The sequence below is a fragment of the Corvus brachyrhynchos genome, unplaced genomic scaffold, assembly GCF_000691975.1.
Source record: "Corvus brachyrhynchos isolate BGI_N302 unplaced genomic scaffold, ASM69197v1 scaffold34, whole genome shotgun sequence".
In the NCBI taxonomy this organism is placed as follows: domain Eukaryota; kingdom Metazoa; phylum Chordata; class Aves; order Passeriformes; family Corvidae; genus Corvus; species Corvus brachyrhynchos.
The window spans coordinates 1,259,628-1,267,110 of NW_008238126.1; the positions used below are offsets into that span (position 1 = coordinate 1,259,628).

At 38.4% G+C, this 7,483-nt stretch overlaps 1 long non-coding RNA gene across 1 annotated transcript; it reads left to right on the top strand.

Moving 5' to 3' along the window:
- The first annotated feature begins 7 nt into the window (after positions 1-7).
- LOC108446547 lies at positions 8-4,048 on the top strand. Its single transcript, XR_001861755.1, has 2 exons — positions 8-445; positions 2,845-4,048. It is a non-coding gene; the product is annotated as an uncharacterized LOC108446547 (long non-coding RNA).
- The last annotated feature ends 3,435 nt before the right edge of the window (positions 4,049-7,483 follow it).

The window sequence follows — 7,483 nt, forward strand, 5'->3', positions numbered from 1 at the left end:
CCTAATCTTAGATCTCAAGTGTGTCAATTTTTTTTATCAGCTGCAGGCACTTGTAATTGTAAAGTATTCAAAACTTCATAGCTGCCATTGAGATACACTTTGAGGATACTTTCTCAACTCTTGCAGATGAATCTTCTTACTTGGATTCTTAGTTTCTGACTTGTTTGAAGTTTTCAAAAGTTCCTGTTGTCTGTTTGCTGTGTTGGTTAAGGATGTTTTCAAATAGATTGCTGACTGTAGAGTTGTTTTGTGTTGTGTGTATGAAATACTTAAAATTTGCTCAGAACAGGGACTGGGAATTGGTTTGGTATTTTTTGCTTCGTGAATATGATCATCACGGATGCTTTGTTTCCCTTCTTAGTGGATGTGATGACTGTTAAATGATTCCATAAAACATCAGCTGGGAATGTTAAGAATACCTTTGTTTCCCGTATCTTCTGGCCTGGTGAGTACTTCTGCAAGCACTGTGTGTTAGGGAAGGATTTTAATATGAGTGTCCTGATTTTTGGGGAGGATTCTTCCAAGCACTGATGAGTAGCAGCTGCCACTGCACTGGCATGGACTGACAGGTTCTGAGAGCATGTCCCAGGTAGTAGCAAGGCAAAATCCACAGCAGAACTGCTGGTTTGGGTATTCTCCATGCTGGTGAGTTACAATGTCTCTTGAGACAGTGCTTTTCAGCGTCCAGGATCCTTTAGGTGTTGTGTCAAACAGCAAACTCAGAACTGTAGAATTTTAGATTATTCGCAGGGATGCAGTTAAGCAGAAAGGTGAGGTCACTTTGTGAAACTTCTGTGATTCTTTCCGAGTGTTTGTTGTTTTTCAGAATGGGACTTAGTTTCTCATATTGCTAATGTATTTTTCAAAAATTTAAAGTGTTCCAGAAAACTAACAGTGGGAAATTCTCTTCCCAAAACCCAGCCTATGCCCAACTTCTCAGTATTTGTTACAGTTGCAAAGACAAAGAAAAGTATAAAATAATACCTTCCTGAAATGTGGTTTCAGCTATATGGCTGGACATTTAGAAATCAGCAGTAAGTTGTGAGAATATTGATGCGTGTTAGATTTTAAACATGCATATTGTGCTGAAAGCTGCTTTAAAATTTGTTTTCTCATGTGTGCTAAAAATTGATCTGTGAAGTTTTTGCATTTAAAAATAGAGCCTTACAGTTGTTTGTAGTTGTTCTTACTGATAGGTTTGCTTTTTTCTGTCACTGTTTGAAAAAGGAAAAAAAAAACCCAGACTTGGAATGTTTACCGTTTGGACAAAGCTCTAAGAATTATTCGGAACTTTCCTTTTCATTTAACTTTTCCTCTTACACCCCGATGCTAGCTTGAGACTTTGCTGCCATCTCTAGTTTCTTGATGAAATTTATCTTGAGCTGCTATTTGGTCCTACATTTTCATCTGTATTCTTAAAAAGACAAATTCTGGCTGGATTTCATGACTGCTGTTAGAAGACTTTGTTTTATAAAGCTTATATCAGTGAAGAAAATAGCTGTCTCCTGTGTTTATTTCCCTTAGAACACATTAGGGAGTTCTTCTAAGGAGAAATACCCTGTATTCTTCTTTGTTTCCTCTTCAGATGCAGCTGTAGTCAATAAGCAAACTTCCTGCCTTTTTTTGCTCTCATATTGGCTGTTAAAAAATTTTAAGTCACACATCTCTTTCTGTATTTACTGTGATAAAGACAGTATGTTCTGGTGGTTGGTTATGGAATATAGAACAGTTTGGGGTTTTGCTGGTCTCTTCAGTACCAGCATTTTACTTCCAGTTTGAGTGTCAATGCACCTGAATGGTTTTTAAATGTTTCTCTACTGGTTTTCATTCTTTTAGCATTTCTTTTGCAATGTGACACTCCTTGGTAGCACTGCCAGATCTTCATTCTGGATTTTTTTTCCCCCTCTTTGCCCCACATTTCTGTTCCTATCAGTACTTGTATATGTTGTTTCACACGGTGTATTCTGGCTTACACTGAGATCTCCTTTAGTTTTCTTCAGACTCACTGGGCTCCCAGCAGACTGTAGGATGGCTGTCAGTCAGAATTTTGCTCCCATGGAAGCTGGCTTGCTGCAAAATCAAACTACAATTTCAGTTTCTGAAACCTGAGCTAACAAAAGGTTTCTCCTGAGTTACAAAAACCTTTGAAAAAGTGTCATCACTGTAATTTTATCTTTGAATCTGCAGCCAGCTGAGACTGTAGTGTTGAGACCTGTGTTTGTTTTCTGTAGAGGGAGTGGTACAGGGTAACCTGTTCTGTTACTGTCTCCTCAAAGTCCCGATAACAGTTCAGATAGTTAATAAATGACTTTTTGTTGTTTATTTGTTTGGGTTGGGGTTTTTTGCCCACAGCAGCTGTAAAAGCTATTATGTAGAGGAAAGTGCTTTTATTTTCACAGGTTGACTTTGCCTCTGCAGCCTGGAAAAAGTAAAGTTGTGTGGCTTCACTTCTTCTGTCTAGAGTTCAAGGAAGAGGGGTGGCTCTCTGTAGTTGAATTTTGTTCCTGTGAGCATGTGTGGAAGAAGGAAGTTTATCTAATCTTTTCTCACTGGGGGAAATAAGATCTTGGCCTACTTGTTTTAGCAGCCATGCTTCTCTACCCAGTCAGTTTCTGGGAAAAGAAGGGTTTTTCAGCAACAACACTTAGAAAACAAAGTGTTTTATACCTAGTAAGTATGAACCTGCTCCACTCTTTCCTGTATATTCTAACTACCATATGCTTTTTATATTTTGCACATTTTTCTACTTTGTCTCATCTCTGTGATATTGTGGGGAATAGGGGGTGGTCCTCAAAGAATGATTAAAAAAATGCTGCTTTTTTTTTTCCTTGCTACTTTCTTTAGGCTGATGCTGCCTTACAGGATAACTCTTGAAATCTCAGGAAAACTTGCATACCTACCGCTAACCTACCTAAGTTAAAAGACTTCCAGAAATACAAATCTCCAAGAGAAAGGAAAAAGTTGTATCTCCAAAGTGTGAAGCAAAGTCTTGTGCAGGAGTTCATGTTTTGTGGAAAATGTTACACCAGGAAACTCGTTTGAAGGGGTGTGTGATCCTGCCCTGTTAGTATGTCAGAGATGATATCAACACTGTATGTTGGGTTGGGTTTTTTTAATTCTTTTTAAATTTATCCACATGTAAATGGACTGGCAAAATTCTTCAATTTTTTTCATCCGTTCTTCTTCACTTCTAGTAAAAATAATAATAAATACGGTTTTCCATCCTATCAGCTTAAATGCTATTTGGAAATGTGTTGTTTATAAAGCTTCAGAAAATACCCTGTTCTTTAATGATGTGCACAAATCTTTTAATCAGCATTCCTTGGAGTGGCTCAAATGCACAGAGGTGTGCTAAGTCCAAAATCACATTTGACTAAGCGCCAGTTAAGTGGGTAGTATGTGCCTGCCTTGAGAATCAGGAATGGGATCTCCATTAGTAGGGGTACTTAAGGTGGCAATTCTAGACCTGTTCAGCTGCTTCTCACTTGAATGTGAGAGAAAAAGCAGATAATTGTGACCATCATTCTTCCTGGTTCCTTCTAACATGTCCCTGGGTCTTCAGGCAGAATAAATCAGACTTGTTTTTTTTGCAAGGTTAGGGTAGAATTGAAATGAATGCTTGAACAAACTGATTAAAGAAAATCTTGCTTAGCTGCTGCAAGTCCTTCTTTTAATTAGTACATTAAATTCTGAAATATGGCCTAAACTTACCCAGTAGGGTTTTATAATAAGCTGAGAACTGTCTGTGGGGACAAAAAGAAGCAGACGTGTTCTTGACCATACAAGTGTTAAAAACCCTTTGTTTTCTCACTAAGAATCACTGTATTATAATATTTTATGGAAAAGGTATGAAAAAGCAGTCATTGGTACAGACAATGCATTGGAAAAATAATAATTCTAAGAGTTCTCTCAGCAGCTTTTAAATATGTGACTGATTCATTATTTATGTGTGTTTGGTAAGGGAAGAACTTAAAGTTTTAGGGCTTCGGCAACAATCTGTGAAAAGTCTATGTATTTTGTTTAAAATTAAATCCTAGTTTAAAATAAATGTATAATTTCTTAGTGTTACGCCTTTTCTTTTTTTTTTTCTGTTATTCCTGAAGGGGAGGGAGCAGGAATCACTGAGATCCTGGCCAAGTGGATTTTGGAAGCTTGTTTTTTAATTGGAGCATGGTCCAGCTTGGTTCTCCTGATGCTGCGGGGTGAGAAAGGAGGGGAACAGAAGTTGGAATAGGAAGCTGCTGAGGAAAAGATTCCTACAGAGGGTGAATGTGGGAGGAAGAGAGAGGAAAAAAGGTGGCTAAAGTAGATTTCATAGGAAGGAATAAGGAACAGAGTTTGAAAAGTGAAATTGAACAACCAGAGGAGATCTGGTGATTGCCAGCCTGCAAGGATAGACAAAGTGGGTTGAGGAAGGGAAAAGCAGCAGCAAGTAGAAATTGATTTGCTGGTTAATAACAGAATATTTGTAAAGGTGAGAGGAAAAACATCCCAGCTGAGCTAAAGGCTGTGGAAAAGATGCAGCCGGTGCCGGAGAAGGGAGAAGAGGAATGGAAGCAAGATGAGAATCATGAAAGGCAGGATTAGATTAGTGAGGTGATAATCAAACATTAGGGAGACCATTTTGGCAAAGCGGAGTATGCAGAATGGTGCAAAGGCTGATTCATGAGTAGGGATGGAATGTTTGACAAGGTTATTGCCATCAAGTCTTCAGTATTCAGTGCCTTTTAAGTTGTATGTTTTTTAATTGCAGTGATTTATTTCTTTATTTGTATGTCATTTAGCCAGAAGAGCAAACAGAGTAGAGGTTCTTAGTATGTTAAAATAAGGTATGAACAAAAATGTTGACTTCAGAAACTGTACTGAGCTGAATCACAGGGGTAATTGTGTGGTAATAGTTGCTTGTTGTCAGCCATCTCAAGTTATATTTTCCCTGTTTCTTAATCATATTTTAACTGATTAAATTATTCCTCCTAAATCTTCAGTCTTGCTCTTCCCTTGTCTCCAGTGCTTGTGGCACAGCTCCCTTCATTTTAAATGAACTTGGTTAATTTAAATGTTTCAAATATTCCATGTTGTTAGCCTAGCTCGTTCAGACTAAAGCAGATTAGGGAACAATTGCAGGAATCCCAAGATGAGGGATGGAAGCGCGTTCATCTCCAGTTGAGGAAACAGCACTTGCTTATAGCTGTGTTTGACAGCTCTCTGCCAGCTTGGATTAGCTGATCCTGTTTACCTGCATTGTACTGCAGCTGTCTTGTGAATATGTAGAATTTCTCAATTTAGCAAAAGTCATTTGGGCCTTTCTGTTTTAATACAAACTTGCTAACATTATATGGAAACATTATTGGCATAACTGACGTTGAAGACATTCACTGGACAAAATTTGTCAGCTCATGCTCAGTTGACAGACTTATTTTTAGACAGTGCAGAAAGTATAGAATTTGGTACCTCTGTACAGACTTCTCTTAAAATCTTGCTGTAAGAGCAGACCTTTTCTTTATTTGTTTTGGGGGTTTTTTTTGTGGGTTGTTTTGGTTTGGGGGAGTTTTGTTCGGGTTTTTTTTTTTGGGGGGGGGTTTGTTGTTGTTTTGGTTTTCTGGGGGTTTTTTTGGTGTTTTGGGGTGGGGTTTTGTGTGATGGTTTTTGGTTGTTTTTTTTTTAGTCTCCTAAAGTTGAATGATCAATGTATTCTGTATTAATATCAAAATTCTGAGTCCTGTGGATTTCATTTATTTGCGTACTGGTACTTCTTTTGTCTTTCTTCTGAAATAAGTTTCTCCACTTTTTGAAGTTCTTAATATTTTGTTCTTTGTTAACATTTCCACATGATGCGTGTAAGTCATTGGTTTTAAAAAAAAAGGAAATAATCCTGCTAGTATTGCAAACTTAAAAATTATCCAGAACGACTTAGTAAGTGTGACTTTTTAAAATTAGCAAGTGTGACACTTTCTGCATTTCCTGTGATGTGCTGTGTGAATACTGTAACCAGACTGGCTTTTTAAATCTACTGTCTAGACTTGAATGAGTTGCATAGGAATCAGCATAGGACTGTTAAACTGGCAGTGATTTCCTGTATCCTGTCCTCACAGCGTTCCTGAGTAAGGGTGGGATTGTACAAGGTCACCAACAGATAGAATTCACCTGCAGCTCCTTTTGATATGGTACAAAGAGGGCCTGATTAATGTTCTTGGAAAGATGTTGCCATGTAGAAATACTTACTTTACAAACATAAACCTGAAAATTACCTTCTGAAGCACTGCTTTTCTGTAAAAGAACCTTCTGTATAGACATAATTAAAAATAGCCCTTGCTCAGATAGTATTTTTGTATAGCGGCTTAGCAGAAATCAGGCATTGTAATTTTACATTTCCTTCTTAGAAATGTGCAAGATACTGCGATACCATTCAGCTTTCCACGTCTCCATAGAATTGTGTGATGCTCTTAATCTGTCACTGACAAAGAAGATTCCAGTGTATGGATGTAGACAGAAGATGGGGTTTTGTGTCAATCAGACAGTTATTTATATTCAGTCAACAATAGAAAATGATGCTCTGTCCCTCCTCCCCGTGGATTTTTTCTGTCTTTTATGCTGCTGGAGAGAAGCAGGTTGTTGTCACCTCTGCCTCAGACTAGTAAGACTGGAGATGCTTAATGTATTATATAGTATGAATGCAGTACAAACTCTCTTGCTGCTGGCCTCTTTCAGTTTCTGAAGATTTATGGGTGGGAAAAAGAAGAATATCCCTGTAAGCCTTTGTTGCTGTTGCAGTTTTCTCTCCTATATAGTGACCCCTCATTCCAGAGGCAGTAGAGTGGATAAATAAGATTTGTGCTGCATTGTTCCTTGGGCAAAACAAACAAAAAAGCTTGAGGACTCAGATAAGTGAATGAAGTTTTGGAAATGAATGAGTTATGCCGTGCACGATCACTATATGTGTGCTGTTGGACCAAAGCAAAGAGCTTGGCTGTATCTTCCTGATAACCTCTTAGTTGCTGGAAGACTAGTGCCAGCTAGTCCTTTACACTTCCTCTTCTCTAGGCTACACAAGCTCATTTTCCTCAGCTTGCCCTCATGGAACAAATGTTTGAAATTTAATCAGATGCTTGATTTGTCGGTTGTTTTCAAGGATCTTTGGTCCCTACTTGCAGCTGGCACTTTTTTTTTCCCTATGAAAATAACCCAACATGGTAGATGAAGAGAAAGCAAAGGATATTGTCTCTCTAGACTTTAGAAGGGCCTTTGAAAATGTGTGCCATAAGATTCTCAGAGAAAATAAAGGAATAGGGGCTGGTTGAGCACACAGTGAGGAGGATTGAAGAGGGTGCTTATCAGTGTCACAAAGTCCGGTTGGAGGCCAGAAACCATCATTGTACACCGGGGGTCAATACTGGGTCCAGTCCTCTTCAACATGCTCATCAATGGTCTGGATTATGGGACAGTCTGTACCCTCGGCAGGTTTGCTGATGACACCAAACCGGGA